This window comes from Mobula birostris, unplaced genomic scaffold (genome assembly GCF_030028105.1).
Source record: "Mobula birostris isolate sMobBir1 unplaced genomic scaffold, sMobBir1.hap1 scaffold_532, whole genome shotgun sequence".
NCBI lineage: Eukaryota > Metazoa > Chordata > Chondrichthyes > Myliobatiformes > Myliobatidae > Mobula > Mobula birostris.
This window is the reverse complement of record NW_027278264.1, coordinates 10,087-33,606: the sequence shown is the minus strand read 5'-3', so window position 1 is coordinate 33,606 and position 23,520 is coordinate 10,087. Positions and strand designations below refer to the sequence as shown.

At 46.8% G+C, this 23,520-nt stretch overlaps 1 pseudogene; it reads right to left on the bottom strand.

The window, feature by feature from the left end:
* Positions 1 to 730: 730 nt before the first annotated feature.
* LOC140193360 (uncharacterized) lies at positions 731 to 21,757 on the bottom strand (annotated as a pseudogene).
* Positions 21,758 to 23,520: the final 1,763 nt, after the last annotated feature.

Below are 23,520 nucleotides of genomic sequence, written 5' to 3'. Positions count from 1 at the left end.
CAACACACACATGTTCCTCGACCAGTGGAGCACCTCACCGCAGGTATTGTTTGTGTCACCAGTCAGAGAAACAAATTATTTTCTCTGTCAATCAGCTTCCAAATGTTGTTACTCTGTCATTTGTTGCCACGCCCCGCTGCTGATTCCCTTCTCCTCATCATACATTACCCCGACCATCATCCAGAGCCCAAAACTTTGCCCTGTGCAGACCTGCCTCTGGTTTCTGACCCTGCTTTGTTGAACATCCAACTGATGGTTTCCCATTCTGCTTTCAATCTTTAGAGGACAGTGTTTTTTTTTCTAACAACCCTTTACAAGCAGGGAAAATGACCCATAATGTGGAAATGAGCCCTGAATAAGGTTACCTCCCAATGTCATTCTTCCTCAGCCCAGAGATTAGAGGGGTGAAGAACATCTCAGACAGAACCGCAGTCAGCTCGACTTGTTCAGTCTGCAGAAAATTCAAGGGCAACCTCTTCACCCACAGAGTAGTGACTATTTCGACCCCATCCCACAGGGAGAGCGAGAGATGAACAACAGGGGTGGATTTAAAAGGACTGTTGTGGAACTGAATCACTGGCAGGTTCCAGCCGGCCTGAGTTGACTCCCTACTGTACACTAGGTGTGTTATAAATTCACTAAGTACCATAGACAGAGTTTAAAATAGAACTGATTTATATGTCACAGATCCAGAATATTAAACTCCAGTCCCATTAAAGGTGAATGTGCAGCAGAAGAAACTCCTCCCATGTCCAGTGACCAGGGTGCAGAACTGGGTGTGGTGACCAGCAGTAATAATTGCAGAGTTCAGCACCAACATTCACTCTCGAAATTGCATTCAGCAATGCTGATGGACAAATATCCAGCATGTAGCCGATTGAAACTTTCTCCCCAGTGTGAACCCGGCAGTGTGTCACACGTGTAACATGCTGTAAGGTTTCACTGCTAATGTAATGGCCTCTCTGTAATGTTTCACTGCTGAGGTAATGGTTTCTTTGTAGCAGCAATCTTCAGGTTATGAATCCAGATAACAGGATTTTGGAATGCAGGGTTATCCAGTGAGAGAAATGTTGTTCTTTCATGTGAGTCTGGAAGAGAGATTTTCCCGGTCTTTTGCCGGGGAGAAATGAGAAGAAACGAATGGAGGGAGTGGGCCCCTTTTCTTTTTTTGGTTTTCTTTCCTGACCCTATAGTCAAAGTAAGAATTATAAAGCTCAATCGTATAATCACATACTCTGTACTGTTTTTGTTATTTCGGGGTACTGATCTGTAACAGGGGACACATCACGCAGCATTCAACCAAATGAGATTTCTTAAGTTTTCCCAGGCTGGGGGGCTATCACCCCCTATATTAAGCTGCTAGCCAAAGCGGGATTTACATAAGGATAGATGACTGAGTGAATCCCTTCCCGCATTCACAGCAGGTGAACGGCCTCTCCACAGTGTGAACTAGCTGATGTACCTTCAGTTGAGATGGCAGAATGAATCCCTTCCCACAGTCTGAGCAGGTGAATGGCCTCTCCCCTGTGTGAACTCTCTGATGTACCTTCACTTTAGATGACGATGTGAATCCCTTCTCACAGTCTGAGCAGGTGAATGGCCACTCTCTGGTGTGAACTGACTGGTGTCTCAGTAGATCAGTTGACAAAGTGAATCTCTTACCGCACACTGAGCAGGTGAATGGCCTCTCACCAGTGTGAAGTTGCTGATGTACCTTCAGTGGAGATGACGAAGCGAATCCCTTCCCACAGTCTGAGCAGGTGAATGGCCTCTCTCCAGTATGAACTCGCTGATGTTCCTTCAGATGAGATGACAGAGTGAATCCCTTCCCACAGTCTGAGCAGGTGAACGGCCTCTCGCCAGTGTGAAGTCGCTGGTGTACCATTAGGTAAGATGACCGAGAGAATCCCTTCCCACAGTCTGAGCAGGTGAATGGCCTCTCTCTGGTGTGAACTGACTGGTGTTTCAGTAGATCAGATGACAAAGTGAATCTCTTCCCGCAGTCTGAGCAGGTGAATGGCCGCTCCCCAGTGTGAATTCGCTGGTGTACCATTAGGTAAGATGACCGAGAGAATCCCTTCCCACAGTCTGAGCAGGTGAACGGCCGCTCCCCGGTGTGAATTCGCTGGTGAGCCATTAGGCCAGATGACCAAGTGAACCCTACCCCACAAATCCAGCAGATGACCAGCCTTTGGTGTCCACAGGTGGGAAGACTGACTGAATCCCTTCTCACACACAGAATAGACGAATGGCCTTTCCCCGTGTGAACTTGCTGATGTATCTTCAGTTGAAATGACTGACTGAATCTATTCCCACTGTCTGAGCAGGAAGGATGATCGAGTGAATCCCTTGCTCCACTTCTTAAATATCTGGACAGAGACAGCAAAACTGGTGTGTTGTGTTCGAGATTTCTGTAGACAAATTCCTTGTCATTTTTAACCTGCAAAAAGAGTTACAAAATCCATCAATGGGTGTAGGACAACATTTCAGATGAGATCACTTGAGTTGTCAAGGTGTGATCTGACAACACACTGTTACAGTGAACTTCAACCCAAGTTGGAGAGAGAAATCCTCTTCTAACTGGGCACAGTGCTGGTTTCTGGAATGACCATCAAATTCTCTGATGCTTTTCCTGTCTCAATAAGAATGGGGCATTTCTGCCATCTGCAATCTGTGACCTGGCTCAGTTTGACTCTCTCCATTGGTATTATTCCCTGTTCCCACTGAGCTGCATGGGTTCCTGGCCCCACAGTAACTGAAACACTCTCACACAAATAGCTGGCAGTGCATTCCACGTACCCACCACTTTCTCTGTAAAAAAAACTTACCCTTGACATCCCCTCTGTAGACTTTTTGTCCCTCTTCCCCCTGGGAGAAGGTTCAGGAGCTTGAAGACTTGTACGGCCAGATTTGGGAACAGCTTTTTTCCAACTGTGATAAGACTGCCGAACAGATCCTGACCCGGATCTGGGGGGTATCCTCCAATTATCCAGACCTGCCTCTCGGTTTTTTTGCAGTACCTTACTTCCCATTTTTCTATTTTCTATTTATGATTTATAATTTAAATTTTTAATATTTACTAAATTTAACTATTTTTAATATTTTTTAATATTTAATATTTGTTATCCAAGGAGTGTGAAGCGCGGAATCAAATATCGTTGTGATGATTGTACGTTCTAGTACCAATTGTTTGGCGACAATAAAGTATAAAGTATATCCAAGCACCTTAAAACTCTGCCCCCTTGTGTTAGCCATTTCAGCCCTGTGAAAAAACCTCTGGCTATCCACACGATCAATGCCCCTCATCATCTTATACACCTAAAAAAAGGTTCTAAACATAAACAAGGAAATTATACATTGTTTTGAGAATTTGTTAGAAGTATACAAAATTATGAGGGTATAGATAGGGTAAATGCAAGCAGGTTTTTCTACTAAGGTTGGGTGGGACGACAACCAGAGGTCATGGGTAAGTGGGGAAGTGCAAATTTAAAGGGAACATTTGGAAAAGCTCTTTACTGATGTTTTTAAGAAGATCCAACACTTCTTCTTCCTTAATCTCCACCTTGTCCAGCACACAGGCCTGTTCTAACTTGACCTCACTCTGATCAAGATCCTTTTCAATTGTAAATACTGAAGCAAAGTATTCATTTAGGACCTCCCCAACCTCCCCCACCTCCAGGCACATGTTGTCTTCTTCATCCTTGAGCAGCCCCACCTTCATTCTTGTCGTCCTTCTGTTCTTCACATTCGCATAGAACGCCTTGGGGTTCTCCTTAATCCTACATGCCAAGGCCTTCTCATCATGCCCCCTTCGAGCTCTCCTAAGTCCTTAAGCTCCTTCCTGGCTACCCTAGATTTCTCATAAGCCCCTCCTGCTTCCTGCTTCTTATATCTAACATATGCTTTTCCTCCCATTTTTTCCTTGTCTCAATGGGACAAAACCTATCCTGAACCCAGCACAAGTGGTCCCTAAACTTCCTCCACATCATTTCTGTGCTTTCACCCTTGAACATCTGTTTCCAATTTACTCTCAGTAGTTCCTGCCTCATCCCTTCATAGTTAGCCCTTTCCCAGTTAAGCACTTTCCCATTTTGTCTGTTCTGTCCTTTTCCATAGCTATGCTGAAGCTAAGGGAGTTGTGGTCACTCTAACCAAAATGCTCCCCCACCAAGAGGTCTGCACCTGACCAGGTCCATCACCCAGAACTAGATATAGTATGGCCCCTCCTCTCATCAGCCGGTCCACATACTGTGTCAGGAATCCTTCTCGAACACACCTGACAAATTCAGCCCCATCTCTCCCCCCTTGCAGTCAGGAGGTGCCAGTCAATATGAGGGAAGTTGAAATCACCCATAACTACAACCCTGTATTTCCTGAACCATTCTAAACTCTGTCTGCTTATCTGCTCCTCGGTATCCCGAGGGCAATTTGGGGGCCTATAGACTACTCCCAGCAGAGTGATTGATCCCTTCCTATTTCTGACTTCCACCCATACCGACTCTGTGGACACTCCCTCTGCAGCATCCTCCCTTTCTACAGCCGTGATACTATCCCTGACCAGTAATGCTACTCCCTCCCTTTTCTACCTCCCATCCTATTCCTTATAAAACACCTGCATCAGCCAATCCTGCCCTTCCTCCAGCCAAGTTTCAGTAACGGCCACAACGTCATCGTTCCATGTACTGATCCGTGCTCCAAGTTCATCCCCTTTATTCCTAACGCTCCTACTGTTGAAATAGACACACTTCAACCCCTTTAACTGGCTACATTTATGTTTTGTCCCCTGCCTGTCCTTCCTCACCAACTCATGTAATAGCATCAAATGCCCTATCACTACTACTCTCCTCTTTTCACTCCTTCCTTTCTGAGGTAAGGGTCCAGTCTCAGTGCCAGAGACGCGACCACTACAACTTGTCTCTGGTAGGTCGTCCCCATCAACAGTACCCAAACTTGGAGAAGTTCAGTACAGAAACAGTGGCCCACCTAGTCAATGGTGAAAAAACATTCAGGCTGTCTAATGTAACTACCTGCACTGGGACCTCCTTCCTGCCTTTTCTGGCATTCTGACTCCAATCCCCCCTGCAACTTGAGTTTAACCTCCCCACCCACTCCAGCACACACCAGCACCAGCAAGCCTCACCACTAGGATATTAGACCTCTGCTAGTTTTAATTTCCTAACTAACAAATCCCCTATCAACCCTTTGACATTCCTCTGCTAGGTAATCCTCCATAACTGTGTCTAAAGTGGTCTACCTGTTGTTGTGTGGGATGGCCACAGGAGTACTCTGCAATGGCTATTTAACCTCATTCCCCTACTCGACTGTCACCCAGTTTCTTATGTCCTGCATTTTGGTTTAAATCACCTCTCTTCGTGACATATCTATCACCCATCCAACTCCTGGATGATATGGAATTTATCTGCTCCTCGGTGTCCCGAGGGCTATTTGGGGGCCTATAGAATACTCCCAGCACAGTGATTGATCCCTTCCTATTCCTGACTTCCAGCCACACTGACTCAGTGGACACTCCCTCTGCAGTGTCCTCCCTTTCTACAACCGTGATACTATCCCTGACCAGTAATGCTATTTTCTACCTCCCATCCTATTCCTTATAAAACACCAGATCCAATGCCTGAAAGTGCAGGGTTTTTTTTATGTTTCAAAATATACTATATTCAAAAATAAATATATACAATAAACCATTCAATAACTTCCCATCCTTTACATACGTTTCCATTATAGTCTGTACATATCCATATTTATGGCCACCCACGTGGCACTCCAGTTGTTCACCTTACCGTATCATTGTTGAGGGGTATACTCCCCGCCACCCGGCCCCTCCCACTCCCACGGGAGAAGAACTCTATACTGTGGCCCTTCCCCACCGGGCCCTTGCGGTGGCTGCACCGAGTTTCAGTGCGTCCCTCAGCACGTACTCCTGCAGCCGAGAATGTGTCAGTCGGCAGCATTCTCCCACGGACATCTCCATGTGCTGGTAGATCATCAAGTTTCGGGCCGACCAAAGAGCGTCTTTCACCGAGTTGATGATCTGCCAGCAGCACCGGATGTTGGTCTCCGTGTGCGTCCCCGGGAACAGCCCGTAGATCAGAGAGTCCTCTGTTACGCAGCTGCTGGGGATGAAACGTGACACTAGCCCGTCCATCCTCCTCCACACCCTCTCTGCGAACTGTCACAGACTCCTCCTCACTGCAGTCCTCCCGTGGGCAGTGGGGTGCGGAGACGACGTTCCGGGCATATAGGAGGGCTCTGACTGGGAGGGTCCCTCTCACCGCCAGCAGGCGAGGTCTTGGTGCCTGTTGATGAGATCTGGCGATGAGGCATTTTGCCAGATGAACTGGACGGTCTGCTTAGGGAACCACCCCACTGTGTCCATCACGTCCTTCTCCTGCAGTGCCTGCAGGACATTACGTGCTGACCACTGCCTGATGGCCCCGTGGTCAAAGGCGTTCTCCTGGAAGAACTTTGCTACGTAGGACAGGTATGCCAGCAACGACCAGCTGACTGGGGCGTTGCGCGGGAGTGGGGCCAGACCCATCCTTCGTAGCCAGGGCGACAGGTAGAGCCTGGGCACATAGTGGTACTTGGTGCCCACATACCTGGGTTCTACACACAACCTGATGCAGCCACATACGAAGCTGGCCATTAGGGTGAGGGCGACATTGGGGACGTTCTTGCCCCCATTGTCCAGGGACTTGTGCATGACAGTCCATCTCACCCACTCCATCTTGGATCCCCAGACGAACCTGAAGACAGCTCGGGTGATTTCCGAGCTGTTGGAGCGGGGGACGGGCCACACCTGCGCCAAGTGCAGCAGCCCTGAGAGCACCTCACACCTGATGACCCGGTTCTTGCCCGTTATTGACAGGGAGCGCCCTCCCCACTGTCCCAGTTTCTGTTTCACCTTGGCAGTCCGCTCCTGCCAGTTCTTGTTGCATGCCTCAGCCCCTCCGAACCAGATCCCCAACACCTTCACGTGGTCAGACCTGATGGTGAAGGGGACGCTGGATCGGTCGGGCCAGTTGCCGAAGAGCATGGCTTTGCTCTTCGTGCGGTTGACCCTGGCCCCCGACGCTAGCTCAAACTGTTCGCAGGTGCCAATCAACCTGTGAACTGACCTCGGATCAGAGCAGAAGACGGTGACGTCGTCCATGCACAGGGAGATTCTCACTTGGGTCCCTCCACTGCCTGGCAGCGTCACCCCTCTTATGCCCTCATCCCTCCTGACGGCTTCCGCAAAGGGTTCTATGCAGCAGACAAACAAGACAGGGGAGAGGGGACAGCCCTGCCTGACTCCCGACCTGATGGGGAAGCTGTTTGTTTCCCACCCGTTGACCTGGACTGCACGACGGATGTCTGTGTAGAGCAGTCTAATCCAATTCCGGATTCCCTCCCCAAATCCCATTTTGGAAAGCACGTCCGCCATGTGTGTGTGTGATATCCTGTTGAAGGCTTTCTCCTGGTCCAAGTTGACCAGGCAGGTGTCCACCCCCCTGTCCTGCACGTAGGCGATGGTGTCCCTCAGCAGTGCGAGGTTGTCTGAGATTTTCCTGCCCGGTACAGCACAGGTTTGGTCCGGGTGAATCACCTGTCCTAGAGCAGACTCGACCCTGTTGGCGATAGCCTTGGACAGGATCTTGTAGCCCACATTCAGGAGAGAGATGGGTCTCCAATTCCTAATGTCCTCCCTTTCCCCGTTCTGCTTGTAGATGAGGGTGATGATGCCCTTCCTCATGGACTCAGACATACTGCCGGCCAGAAGCATAGCGTTGTACACTTCCAGCAGGTCTGGGCCCATCCAGTTCCACAGAGCCGAGTACAACTCAGCCGGTGAGCTGTCACTTCTGGGAGTCTTACCCGACCCAAAGGAACGGATGGAGCCTGTCAGCTCGTCCAGGGTCAGTGGCCGATCCAGACTCTCCTGCTTGCCGTCGTCTAAGACCTGCGTGATAGACGACAGGAAGTTACGGGAGGCTGTGGATTCTGTGGGGTGGGTATGTCGAAGCTGCAGCTGGATGCACATCTTGCAGGTGAGGGCATCAGGGACACTGGAGGTCTCCCCACCTTCCCACCAATGTCCTCTCTAATTTGTAATGACCAGTGTGCCAAAAAATCTTGTGCTGTGCAATTTTTACCCAGTGACAACAACATGTGCACACTGAACTTTAAATAGAGAGGGATTTATTTTAACAGCTAGCAAATCACTATTAATAAGAACTTTGATATCCTCTGGGTTTCATCAAGTTAATCTGCACTCTCACACAATCTGTGTTGCAGGCCTGTAGAGGGTTATGAAGGATTTTCTCACACCAGCTTTTGCACACCGTCCGTATCTGATTTGCTTGCTAAACGACACTTTAAAAAGTCAGATTTCCAAATATCACTCCACTTCCTCCCACTTGCAAGTTCTCCAGCAACGTTTGCATCGTCACAATACACACAGGTAACACCAGTTTCTGTATTGTACATAAATATTTCCCCTGAACCCTCCCCCAGGTGACTGGCGGCCAGTGAATATGAAGGGAAGGGCAGTAGTCTGTCTCATTGGAGTCTGGCACTTGTTGCCAAGGACAAAGGTGCTTGATATCATTGTGTCCTCAGAGAGAATGGGTCAAAACATGTCCCCACGGGTAGAAAGGTCCAGAACAAGAGGAGGTAGAACAACCAACGCACACAAAATGATGGAGGAACTCAGCAGGCCAGACAGCATTATGGAAAACAGTACAAATGCTGAATTCCTCCAGCATTTTGAGTGTGTTGCTTGGATTTTCAATATCTGTAGATTTTATCTTATTTGTGATGGGAGGCAGAACAAAGGTGAATTTCTCAACAGCTGATGTAAAAGATTTTGTTCCCTTTCTCCGAGTTCCTAATCCTTGCATTTAGACAGCTGGAGCTCAGCTCTGTCTGAGAGATCCATCGGCTCCCATTCCCTCATCAGCCGGAAGCTGCCCGGGGCCCGTGTACGGATCGTGTGGCTGAGAGAGAGGGAAGAGAGCACGAATGTCCCGGGATTGCGGGCCACGGTGTCCGGAGCTCACAGCAATTGTTCCGAATCCGGCAACCGGGGAATATCTCTTACCTGGAGCTGATTTTCCGAGGCCTTTATGTACTGCGCGCATGCGTGATATTCGGGACAACCGCAACCCTGACGCATGCGCATTCGATCGGCGCTTCAGCGACAGCGACCATTCCTACGCAGAGCTTTCTGGGTAATCACGGTGCCATTAAACATTTCTGCAAACACCGGTTCCATGTTCATACCTCAGTTTTTTTTTGGTGGGGGGGGCGGAATTCAGCAGCTCTTTTAATGGAGAAAGCAGCTTTCATAAACAATGCACTTAATATCAGCAAACTTTCCGCGTGTTTCATGCCGAAGTAGATATGAAACACAAGAGATTCTGCTGCTGCTGGAACTGTAGACACATGCACATAAAATGCTGGAGGAACTCTGCAGTTCAGGCAGCAACTAAGCAGAGGAGTACACAGTCTAGGCATACTGAAGGGGCTCGGCCTAAACGTTGTCTATTTATTCCTCTCCACATTTGCGGCCCGATCTGTTGATTTCCTACAGTATTTTGCACAGGTTAACCACCCTTTTTTTTCAATCGAACAATTTCAAAATGTTTCTGATCTTTCATTTGTGGCCACATTCTGGTGGTCTGATTGCTCTCCCTTCTCCTCCTTGTAAATTCTAGGCCCCATTTCCTTTCTGGCGCCCCAAAGCCCTGATTCAGGGTGGTAACTCTTTGGTTTCTGACTCTGCACCATCGAAGATTCACTTGCTAGTCTGCTGTCAGACTTTAGAGGTGCATTGCAACAATCCAGCTGTCTGAGGCACAGACCTTTGAAATGAGTGAAAATGACAGAAAACTTTGAAAAGAGCAGGGAAGAAGGAGCTTAACCACCTTAGTCCAGAGCCCTGAAGAACGTCAAAACCACAGTGAGCTCATCGTGTTATTCAGCCTGGAGAGAAGCATGCAGGAAATTCATGCAGGTGTATAGGATGATGAGAGGCATTAGTCGTGTGGATAGCCAGAGGCTTTTTTTCCAGGGCTGAAACGGCTAACACGAGGGGGCACAGGTTTAAGCTGCCTAGAAGTAGTTGCAGAGAAGGTGAAAGAGCTAAGTTTTATAAACAAAGTGTTTGGTGTGTGTGTGGAATGCACTGCCATCGACGGTGGTAGAGGTGGATACAATCGGGTCTTTTAAGAGACTTGTAGATAGGTACATGGAGCTCGGGAAAATAGAGGGCTATGTGGTAGGGTAACTCTAGGCAGTTTCTAAAGTAAGTTACGTGGTCGGCACAACGCTGTGGGCCAAAGGGTCTGTAATGAGCTGTAGATTTCTATGATTCTATGAAATTCAAGGAAAATCTCCTTCCCAAGGAGTTACAACCTGTTATCACAAGGAGAGTGAGAGGGGAACGGCAGGGATAGATTTTGATATACTGATATGGAACAGAAACATGGGCAGGGACCAGATGGGCCGAGTGGCCTCTAGTGTGCATTGTGAGTATGGTAGAGACAGTAAGTACTTGAGACACGGGATTTGATACAGAACTGATTTATCTTTCACAGATCCACAATATTAAACATCAGTCCAGTTTAAGGCTAACATCAGCAGAACAGACTCCTCCAATGCTCAGTGACCAGGGTTCAGTCCTGGGTGTGATGAGCAGCCGCAATAACTGCAGAATCTGACAGTAACAGTCCCTCATGAACCTGCAGCTGCCTTCAGTCACCGTGATGGTTAAACATTTAACACAAAGCCATGCATTTGAGAATTTAGACATTTCTATTTTTCTGAGCTTCTCATAAATGTGTACAGTTTAGTTAAGTTCTGCTCCAGAATTTCCACACAATTAAAAGAGTTTATTACATCTTTTATTTCTAGTTTTGCAACATTTATATAATTTAACAATTTAATATGTACATTATTGCAATTCATAGTTGTTACCGCAGATCGTAATGCGAGATTGAAGCCTTTTCTATTTATCTGCATTCCTCAGAAATAACAATAGTTCAGTTAAGTTTCCTTCTGTCATTCCAAAGCAGAAGCTCAGTCTGTCTAATATTTACACACAATTAAAATGGTGAATTTGTTTATCATTATCATGTACTGAGCTACAGTGAAAATCTTGCCTGACGTACCATCCACACAGATCTATACATTACGGCAGTACATTGATCTGATATACGACAAAACAATAACTGTAACAAACCATTATGGCTGCAGAGAAAGTGCAGTGCAGATAGACATATGGTGCAGGGTCATCTCGAATTACATTGTGAGATCAAGTCCATTTTATCGGACTGGAGACCATTCATTTGGCTTATAGCCGCAGACAGGAAGCCGTCCTTGAGCCTGGTTGTATGCGCTTTAAGGCTTTTGTATCTCTTCCCCGATGGGGGAGCAGGTTTGCAGCAAGAATGTCCGGGTTGTGAGGATCTTTGAGTATATGACTGGCTTTTCCAAGGCAGGGGAAGTGTAGGAAGAGTCCATGGAGGGGAGGTTTGCTTCTCTGATGTTCTCTGCTCTCCAAAGTTCTCTGCAGTTCCTTGCAGTCATGGGCAGAGCAGTAGCCATACGAAGGCGTGAGGTATCAACAAGGAGCTCAGAGACCTCGGCCTTCACCCTGCCTTGTGTAGCTGGATCCTGGACTTCCTGTCAGATCGCCGGCAGGTGGAAAGAGTGGGCTCCCTCACCTCTGTCTCTCTGACCCTCAGCACTCATACGCACAGGGTTGTCTCCTTGGCCCCCTTCTTTACTCTCTGTATTCCCATGACTTGTGTCGCCACCCACAGCTCCAATCTGCTAATTAAATTTGCTTACGACACTACATTGATTGGCCTAATCGCAAATAATAACGAGGCAGCCTACAGAGAAGAAGTCATCACCCCGACACAGTGGTGTCCAGAAAACAACCTCTCCCTCATTGTCACAAAACCAAAGGAGCTGGTTGTGGATTACAGGAGGAATGGAGACAGGGACCAAAATTCAACATTTCCAAGTCTGTTATTGACACAAAATGCACATTTTAATATTGATCACAACACAATGTATTTTATATACTTTTAATGACATAAAACGTATTTATAGATTGTGACTGACAGAGAATCGTATAATTTGTGTTCCGTGTGTTATCTGAATGTACTTGCCTGTGATGCTGCCACAAGTCAGTGTTTCTCTGTACCTGTACCTTCCCGTACTTGTGCACTTGGCAATAAATTCAAGAGGACCTGAGAAATCTCAGTGAGTTTTGATTAGTGATGATCACCTTGGCAGCTTGGTAGGTCGAATGTGTGAGACAGTACACTGTTAAATGCAAAACCCTGAACAGTGTTGATGATCAGAGGGATCTTAGACTCCAAGTTCAATGCTCCCTGAAAGAGACTGCAGAGATTGATCGGGTGGTTAAGAAGGCAAATGGCGTGGTTGTCTTTATTAGTTGAAGCACTGAGCTGAAAAGTCGGGGGGGGGGGGAGAGGGAGAGAGAGAGAGAGAGAGAGAGAGAGAGAGAGAGAGAGAAGAAAGAGAAAATGAACCCAGACGGAATATAAGGTGCTGATCCTGGACCCTGAGGGTGGCCACATCTTGGCACAAGAGGAGACGATGGGTTGACACGTCGGAATGGGAATGGGAATGAAAATATTTGGACACGGGAAGTCCCGCTCGGGACGGATAGTTCAAAGGTTAATTCATTATCAAAGCAGGTATCCATAAACAACTCTGAGTTTTTTTTCTCCTCCAGAGAGTCACGAAACAAAGAAAGAAAAAGGCTTTCAGAGTGAAAAAAATCGGACTCCCACCCCACCCCCGTATAAAAAAGAACGGCATCCCGATCATCAACCCCCCAAAACCCACCCCTCCCACAAACGGGAACAATAACATCGAATCTGGGTGAACTTTAATGACCAATAAATATAATTCCTCTCTTTGATCAGCTGTCTGAATGATCCCCTGACTCTGAGAGGAAGGGGTGTCTATGATCCACATTGTCAGGGTGTTGAGTTTACCAGGAGACAAAGACTGCAGGGACGAGAGGTTTTCTGGTCACTAATACACTGTGTGTGGACCCCGCTGGCAATTCTGGTGTTGTGACCCGAATCGAGACAAACACCACGCTGCCCACTCCACCAACAACACGGCACAGCCGGACACATAACAGGGGACTTTACATCTCACAACACTGGATTCAGTGATGAAACCCGTGATTAATGTTGTTGTCCCACTGAAATCATAAGAAATGTCCATTGTGGTGCTTTTAAATACGAGTGCTCCCCCACAGGTGACGTCACACCCCCCCCAAGTTCAGCACCGACAGTCACTCTCAAAATTGCATTGAGAAACAATGATGGACAAATATCCAGCATGAAGCTTATTGAAACTTTCTCCCCAGTGTGAACCCGGTAGCGTGTTACAAGGTTAGATTACTGAGTGAATCCCTTCTCACATTCACAGCAGGTGAACGGCCTCTCCCCAGTGTGAACTCAATGATGCACATTTGATGGAGATGGCTGAGAGAATCTCTTCCCAATCTCTGAGCAGGTGTATGGCCTCTACCCAGTGTGAACTCGCTGGTGTCTCTGTAGGCAGGATGATTGCAGAAATGCTTTCCCACATTCATAGCAGGGGAACAGCCTCTCCCGTATGAACTGACTGGTGTGCCAGTAGTTGGGATGACCAAGTGAATCTCTTCCCACAGTCTGAGCAGGTGAACGGCTTCTCTCCAGTGTGAACTCGCTGATGACTCTGTAGATTGGATGACCGAGTGAAGCCCTTCCCACATTCTGAGCAGGTGAACAGCTTCTCCCCAGTGTGAACTCGCTGATGTCTGTGTAGGGTGAATGAATGAGTGAATCCCTTCCCACATTCTGAGCAGGTGAACGGCTTCTCCCCAGTGTGAACTCGCTGATGACTCTCTAGGTTGGATGACCGAGCGAATCTCTTCCCACAGACTGAGCAGCTGAACGGCCTCTCCCCTGTGTGAACAGACTGGTGTCTCTGTAAAGTGGAGGACTGAGTGAACCCCCTCCCACAGTCTGAGCAGGTGAACGGCCTCTCCCCAGTGTGAACTCGCTGGTGTACCAGTAGGTCGGGTGACCGACTGAACCCTTTCCCACAGTCTGAGCAGCTGAACGGCCTCTCTCCAGTGTGAACTCTCTGGTGTGCCAGTAGGTCGGGTGACCGAGTGAATCCCTTCCCACAGTCTGAGCAGGTGAATGGCCTCTCTGCAGTGTGAACTCGCTGGTGTACCAGTAGGTCGGGTGACCGAGTAAAGCCCTTTCCACAGTCTGAGCAGGTGAACAGCCTCTCTCCAGTGTGAACTCGCTGATGTGCCTTCAGATTAGATGAGCAAATGAATCCCTTCCCACAGTCTGAGCAGGTGAATGGTCTCTCTCCAGTGTGAACTGACTGGTGTGCCAGTAGCTTGGATGACCGAGAGAATCCTTTCCCACAGTCTGAGCAGGTGAATGGCCTCTCTCCAGTGTGAACTCGCTGATGTACCTTCAGTTTAGATAAACAAGTGAATCCCTTTCCACAGTCTGAGCAGGTGAATGGCCATTCCCCGGTGTGAACTCTCTGATGTTCCTTCAGTTCAGATGACCGAGTGAATCCCATCCCACAATCTGAGCAGGTGAATGGCCTCTCCCCAGTGTGAACTCGTTGGTGCACCAGTAGGTCAGATGACCTAGTGAATCCCTTCCTGCAGTCTGAGCAGGTGAATGGCTTCTCCCTGATGTGAACTCGCTGGTGCACTATTAGGTTGGACGATTGAGTGAATCCCTTCCCACAGTCTGAGCAGGTGAACGGCCTCTCCCCAGTGTGAACTGACTTGTGTACCAGTAGGGTGGTTGACTGATGGAATCCCTTCCCACAGTCTGAGCAGGTGAATGGCCGCTCCCTGGTGTGAACTCGCTGGTCAGCCATTAGGTCAGCTGACCGAGTGAATCCTTCCCCACAAATTCAGCAGATGATAAGCCTCTGCCCAATGTGAACTGACTGGTGTGCTTACAGGTGGGAAGACCAACTGAATCCCTTCTCACCCACAGAACAGGTGAATGGTCTTGCCCAGTGTAAACTTGCTGATGTACCTTCAGTTGAGGTAACCCAGTGAATCCATTCCCACAGTCTGAGCAAGTGAATGGCCTCTCCCCTGTGTAGATTGACGGCCATGCCAGTCGGTCAGATGATTGACTGAATCCCTGCCCAGTCTGAGCAGGAAGGAAGATCGAGTGAATCCCTTGCTCCAATTCTTAAATATCTGGACAGAGTCAGAAAAACTGGCGTGTTGTGTTCGAGATTCCTGTAGATAAATTCCTTGTCGTTTTTAACCTGTAAAAATATTTACAAAATCCATCAATGGCTGAAGGACAACATTTCAAATGAGATCACTTTAGTCAACAAGCTGTGATCTGACATCACACTGTTATAGTGAGGTTCAACCCAAGTTGGAGAGAGAACTCATCTTCGAACTGGCACAGTGCTGGTATCTAGGATTAAATGTTAACTGGAATCAATCTCTCTGATGCTTTTCCTGTCTCTATAAGAATGGGGCATTTCTGCCATCTCCAATCTGTGCTTTGCCTCAGTTTGAGTCTCTCCATTGGTATTATTCCCTCTTCCCACTGAGCTACATGGGTGTCTCGTTCCACAGTGACTGAAGCACTCTCACACAAATAGCCTTTGTTGACCTGCAGCTGGGACTTTCTTTTATGCACTGTTAGATTAAAGTGCCACAGTTTTAACACCATATAAAAATTTGCTGCTGAGATGAACGGTCGGTCTGATAAAAGGAATTAGAGTGAATATTAATACTATTTAAGGTTCTTGTCACAGTCATAGAAAAGTACAACACAGAACAAGACCCTTCGGCCCATCTAGTTTGTGCTGAACTATTTAAGCTTTCTACTCCCATATCCCTACCATCCAGGTACCTACACAAACCTCTTAAATGTTGAAATTGAGGTCACGTTCACCACTTGTGCTGTCTGCTCATTCCACACCCGGATGACCTTCTGTGTGAAGAAGTTTCCAGTCATGTTCCCCTCAATATTTCACCTTTCACCCTTAACCCATGGCCTCTTGTTGTTGTCCCACCCCATCTCAGTGGAGAAGGCCAGCTTGCATTTACCCTATCTTTACCCCTCATAATTGTGGTACACCTCCATCAAGTCTCTCCTCAATCTTTTACATTCCAAGGAATAAACACCTAACCTGTTCAATCTTTCCTTATAACCAAGTCCTCCAGACCTGGCAACATCCTTATGAATTTTCTCTGGACTCTTTCAACCTCTTTTATATCTTTCCTGTAGGTCGGTGACCAAAACTGTACACAATACTCCAGATTAGGCCTCACCATTGTCTTGTACAATGTCAACATAACATCCATCTCCTGTACTCAGTACTTTGGCTTACGAAGGCCAATGTGCCAAAATCTTTCTCTCCATCCCTATCTAACTGGGGCATCACTTTCAGTGAATTATGGACCTGTATTCCCAGATCCCTTGCTTCTACATCACTCCTCAGTGCCCTACCAGTCACTGTGTAAGACCTTGTTCCTACCAACATGCAACGGTTCACACTAGTCTGCATTAAATTACATTTTCCATTTCTCAAACTATTTCCCAGCTGGTCCAAATCACACTGCAAGCCATGATAGTCTTCCTCACTGCCCACTACACCCCAATCTTGGTATCATCCACAAATTTGCTGATCCAGTTAACCACACTATCATCCAGATTACTGATATAGATGACAAACAACAACTGATCCAGCACCAATCCCTGTGGCACACCACTAGTCACAGGCCTCCAGTCACAGAGGCAACCACCTGCTACCACAACTTTGGCTTCTCCCAAAGCCAATGTCTCATCCAATTTACCATCTCATCTTGAATGCTGAGTGACTGAACCTTCTTGACCAACCTCCCATATGTGACTTTGTCAAGTGCCTTGCTAAAATCCATGTAGACAACATCCACTGCATTGCCTTCATCCACTTTCCCGATAACTTCCTCGAGAGACTCTATAAGATTGGTTAGACATGACCTACCATGCACAAAGCCATGCTGCCTATCCTTAATCAGTCCACATGTATCCAAATATATATTGATTTCCTGCACATACTTTCTAATAACTTCCTCACAACTGATGTCAAGCTCACCAATGTAGAATTTCCTATTTATTTTTAGAGCCTTTCTTGAATAGCAGAACAACATTGGCTGTCCTCCAATCCCCCAGTGTCTCACCTGTCACTAAGGACGATTTAAGTATCTCTGCTTGGGCCCCAACAATTTCTGCAATTGTCTTCCGCAGGGTCCCAGGGAACAACTTGTCAGGCCCTGGTGATTTATCCACGCTTATTGGCCTTAAGACAGCAAACACCTCCACCTCTGTAATCTGTACAGGGTCCACGAAGGTGATGCCACTTTGCCTCACTTCTATAGACTCTGTGTCCATCCCCTGAGCAAATACAGATGCAAAAGTACTATGTAAAATCTCCCCCATCCATTTTGTCTCCTTATATAAATTACCATTCGGATCTTCCAGAGTGGGCATGTTTCTGCACTGACTTTCTCCATGTTTCTGTGACACGGAAGCTGGCCAAACTTGACTGGAAGGGAAACTGGTAGGAATGACAACAGAGCAGCAATGGCTGGAGTTTCTGTGAACAATTCGGGAGCTGAGTGATAGACACATCCCAAAAAAGTGGAAGCATTAGAAAGGCAGGAGGACACAACCATGGCTGAAGTGAGAAGCCAAAGTCAACATAAAAAACAAAGAGAGTGCAGATAATGAGCAAAAAAGATTGAGAAGCTTTTAGAAACCAACAGAAGACAACTAAAGAAAGATGAGCTCAGGGTGTGGAAATATGATATTGTAGTCATTAATGTGTTTTGGTAGCACCCAACAGCCTGAGGCATTTACAGGAACAAAATATCTGGGGCTTCAATATCTCTTGAAAACCAAGGTTCCCTGCACTAGTTACAATTCAACTTTTATTTTGACAGGCACATACAAACTCTACACCCTCAAAATTTCACTTCTGAAGAACTCCAACTTACCACGTACTCCTTTGCCAGAAAACAGCCTGTCCCTATCCACACTTGTCAAATCCTTGCAAATACCATAAAAATTGACTTTCTCCAATTTAGAATCTCAACCCCTGGTCCATTCCTCTGTTTTTTCCGTATTTACTTGGAATCCCATGGCATTATGATCACTAGACATAACGTGTTCCCGTACACTAATTTCAGTCACCAGCCCTGGACCATTTTCTAATAGCTTACTGCACACTTCAACATCGGAAATTTTACATACTAATTAAGGCACATTTGACAACTAGTCCTTTTACAGTATGGGAGTCCCAGTCAATATATGTGTAAGGGGTTTCTTCTTTTATGTTACTGTGTACGGTAACCAAAATGGCTTCTTTGTTATGTTAACTGCTGAGAAAGTTTTCTCTCTAGCTGCTTGTTTGGGTTACAAAGAGAGTAGTATTCAGTTGCTAACCAATTGGGATAGACGTTATTTTTTCTTGTGTGTCTGTAAGCTAGTGTGATGCGCGGGCTTTGGCGCAGAAGGCACGATGGGGACAGAGACAGTGGACACGATGCTGTGGGCTGGCCGATAGGATGGACCACGAGCCAGAGTCCAAGGCCCAGGGTCTTCAGCGAGGAGAGGAGACGAAGACATACTCGTGTGGAGCGTCTGGTCGACCACTGTGGTTGGTCCCAGGCGGCGGGTCGAGGTGGTCGGAGGGGATTGAATGGTGGAAAGGAGACCCCGTTACTTGAGATCCAACTGTTGTGCACGAAGTGAACTTTGATAAGTTTGGCGCCTTTTATTTCCTTTTATATTTTATCTCTATTAATTACATAGTTCCAGTAATATCTATAAATTGTAATCATTTAATGGCATATGCTGTATTGTCTGTTATTTTGCGGGAATGTCACTGATCCTTGAATGTGGAGGCGGAGATGCTGGAGAAGACAGCGCACCATACGCTACAAGAAGAGCCCGGTCACGTGTCCATGTCCGTGATTAATTTAAAGGTACAAAACCTAATCTTCTAACTGGCCACAGCAGCCACACAAACTTGATTACCCAGTTTGGCGGGGCCGAAGGCTGCTTCCCCTAGATGAAAGCGAGTTGAGCGAGCTGAGGTTTACCAGGGGGCTACATATGGGAAGTTATAATCACTTACAATATCAACTTTTGTTTCTTGGTATAGTCTGTGAACTCTCTACAAATTTGTTCCTCTGAATCCCTCAGACTGTTGGGTGCAACCAGCTCCCAGTGATGCCTACAATATCATAATTCCATGCCCTGGGCTCATCTGGCTTTCCTACAATGCTTCTTGCATTGTGATATACACAGCTCAGCACATTCATGGCACCATGCTCAACCTTCTGATTGCTGACTTCGTCTTAGGTCTGAACAAATCTGTCTGGTGTCCAGGAAACAACCTCTCCCTCAATGTCAGAAAAACAAAGGAGCTGATTGTGGACAACAGGAGGAATGGAGACAGGTTAACCCCCGTTGACACCAATGGATCTGGGGTTGAGAGGGTGAACAGCTTTGAGTTCCTCGGCATAAACATCAACGAGGATTTAATGTGGTCTGTACATACCGGCTGTGTGGTGGAAAAGGCACAACAGCGCCTCTTTCACCTCAGACAGTTGAAGAAGTTTGTTATGGGCCACCAAATCCTAAGAACACTCTATAGGGGCAATATTGAGAGCAATCTAATTGGCTGCATCACTGCCTGGTTTGGAACTGTACTTCCCTTAATGACAGGACTCTGCAGAGAGTGGTGCGGACAGCACAGCGAATCTGCAGATGTGAACTTTCCACTGACAGGACATTTACAGAAACAGCCACCAACTGTTCTAGCTGCTACCATCTGGGAAACGGTACCACAGCGTAAATGCCAGGATCAACAGGCTCCGGGACAGCTTCTTCCAGCAGGCCATCAGACTGATTAATTCATGCTGATAGAACTGTATTTCTATGTTATATAGACTGTCCTATGTACAAACTATTTGTTATAAATTACTATAAATTACACATTGCACATTGAAACGGAGATGTAACGTAAAGATTTCTACTCCTCATGTATATGAAGGATGTATGTAATAAAGTCAATTCAATTCAATTCACCCTCTCCACTATCTGTTCTGTCATTCTGGCTTCCGCCCCCCACCCCCCTGCAACTTTACTTTAACCAACACTCCCACCCCCACACTAGCAATAGCAAGCCTTACCACTAGGATATTAGACCTCTGCTAGTTTTATTTCCCAAACTAACTAACCCCCTATCACCACTTTGACTTTCCTCTGCAAGGTAATTCCCCCCCCCCCACCGCCCAACAAGTTTCTAAAGTGGTCCATCTGCTGTTGTGAGGGATGGCCACAAGAGTACTCTGCGATGGCTATTTAACCTCATTCCCCTTCCTGACTCTCACCCAGTTTCCTGTGTCCTGCACCTTGGGTGTAACTCACCTCTCTTCATGTTATATCTATCATCCCTTCTGACTCCCAGATGATCCGGAATTCATCTATTTTGAGTTCCAACTCCTTAAAGTGTAGCTGGATACACATCTTGTAGGTGATGGTGTCAGGGACACTGGAGGTCTCCCCACCTTTCCACCAATGCCCCCTCAAATTTGTAATGACAAGTGTGTGCAAATATCTTGCGCTGTGCAATTTTTAACAGTAACAAAAATGTGCACACTGAATTTTATATAGAGAGGTATTGACTTTAACAGCTAGCAAATCACAATCAATAAGAACTTTGATCTCCCCTAGGTTTGATCATGTTCATCTGCACTCTCACACAACCTATGTAGCGGGCCTGTAGCGGGTAATGAAGGATCTTCTCAACAGAAATTTTGCACACTGTCCATATCTGATTTGCTCGTAAAATGATACTTTAAAAAGTCAGATTTCCCAATATCACTCACTTCTTCCCACTTGCACATTCTCCAGCAACTTTTGCATTGCCACAATACACACAGGTAATACCATTTTCTGTGTTGTACATAAATATCTCTCCTGAACCCTCCCCCAGGTGACTGATGGTGGTGAACTCATTGATGGCAATGCCAATGAATATGAAGGGAAGGGCAGCAGTCTGTCTCATTGGAGTCTGGCACGTTTGTTATGTGAAAGCTACATGTTGCCCAGGACAAAGGTGTTTGATATCATTATGTCACCGGACAGAATGGGTCAAAATATGTTCCCACGGGTAGAAACATCCAGAACAAGAGGAGGTAGAACAAGCAACACACACAAAATGCTGGAGGAACTCAGCAGGCCAGGCAGCATCTATGGAAAATAGTTCTATTTTACCTATTTTATGTGTGTTGCTTGGATTTCCAGCATTTGCAGAGTTTCTTTTGTTTGTGGTTGAAGGTAGAACAAAGGAGATTTTCTCAGCTACTGATCTAAAAGATTTTGTTCCCTTTCTCCGAGTTCCTAATCCTTGTATTTAGACAGCTGGAGCTCAGCTCTGTCTGAAAGATGCATCGGTTCCCACTCCCTCATCAGCCGGAAGATCCCCGGGGCCCGTGTACGGATGGTGGGGCTGAGAGAGAGAGAGAGAGGGAAGAGAACAGGACTGCCCCGGGATTGCGGGCCACGATGGCAGGAGCAATTGCCCCTCAGTCAGAGTCGAAACCCCCCGCCCGGAATATGCTCTTACCTGTAGCTGATCGTTCCGCGGCCTTTTGTGTACTGCGCGCATGCGTGATATTCGGGAACGTCAACAACCCTGACGCCTGCGCATTTAATCGGTGCTGCAGCGCGGGCGTTATTTTTAAGGCACCGCTTTCTGGGTGATCACGGTGACTTTAGGTTTCTGCAGGCACCGGTTCCATGTCCATGCCTCACTGTGTTTTGTGTGTAGAAAACTCAGCAGCTGTTTTCACGCAGAAAGCAGCTTCCATAAATAATATACTCAATATCAACAGGCATTTCGCGTGTCAGGAGCCAAGGTACAATCCTCTTACAAAATGCAGATATAAAACACAAGAGATTCTGCTGTTGCTGGAAATGTAGACACACACACACACACACACACACACACACTATTCTGGATGAACTCTGCAGTTCGGGCAGCAACTAAGCAGAGGAGTACACAGTCTAGCCATGCCGAAGGGGCTCGGCCTAATCGTTATCTATTTATTCCTCTCCACATTTGCGGCCTCATCTGTTGATTTTCTCCAGTATTTTGCAGACATTAACCACCTTTTTAAAAATCAATCAGCTTCCAAATGTTTCTGTAGCCACATCCTGCTGGTCTGATTCCTCTTCTTCCTCCTCCTCCTCATAAACTCTAGACCCCATCTCTTTCTGGAGCCCCAAAGCCCTGACTCAGGCTGGCAACTCTTTGATTTCTGCCTCTGCTCCATCGAAGATTCACTCGCTAGTCTGCTGTCAGACTTTAGAAGTGCATTGCAACAACCCAGCTGTCTATGGCACAGTCCTTTGAAATGAGTGAAAATGATAGAAAACGTTGAAAAGAGCGGGGAAGGAGGAGTTTAACCACCTTAGTTCAGAGCTCCAAAGAACATCAAAACCACAGTGAGTTCATCGTCTTATTCAGCCTGGAGACAATCATGCAGGAAATTCATGCAGGTGTATAGGATGATGAGAGGCATTGGTCGTGTGGATAGCCAGAGGCTTTTCCCAGGGCTGAAATGGCTAACACGAGGGGGCATAGGTTTAAGCTGCTTGGAAGTAGGTACAGAGGAGATGTCAGAGCTAAGTTTTTACACAAAGAGTGGTGTGTGTGTGGAAAGCACAGCCAGCGATGGTGGTAGAGGAGGATACAATAGGGTCTTTTAAGAGATTCTTAAATAGATACATGGAGGTTAGGAAAATAGAGGGTTATGCAGTAGGGTAATTCTAGACAGTTTCTAGAGTAAGTTACATGGTCGACAAAACATTGTGGGCCAACGGGTCTGTAATGTGCTGTAGATTTCTATGATTCCATGAAATTCAAAGAAAATCTCCTATCCCACGGAGTGGTGACTAGTTGCAACCTGTCATCACAGGGAGAGTGAGAGGGGAACGGCAGGGATAGATTTTCAAATACTGATATGGAACAGAAACCTGGGCAGGGACCAGATGGGCCGAGTGACCTCTCTAGTGTACATTGTGAGTGTGGTAGATACAGTAAGTACCTGAGACACGGGATTTGATACCGAACGGATTTATCTTTCACAGATCCACAATATTAAACATCAGTCTAGTTTAAGGCTAACATCAGCAGAACAGACTCCTCCAATACTCAGTGACCAGGGTTCAGTCCTGGGTGCGATGAGCAGCCGCAAAAACTGCAGAATCTGACAGTAACAGTTCCTCATGAACCTGCAGCTGCCTTCAGTCACTGTGATAGTTAAACATTTAACACAGGGCTGATTTGAATTAAAAAATACCATGAGAGGTCATCTATTACATCCAGTGCTTCCGGTGCGGCCTCCTCTACATC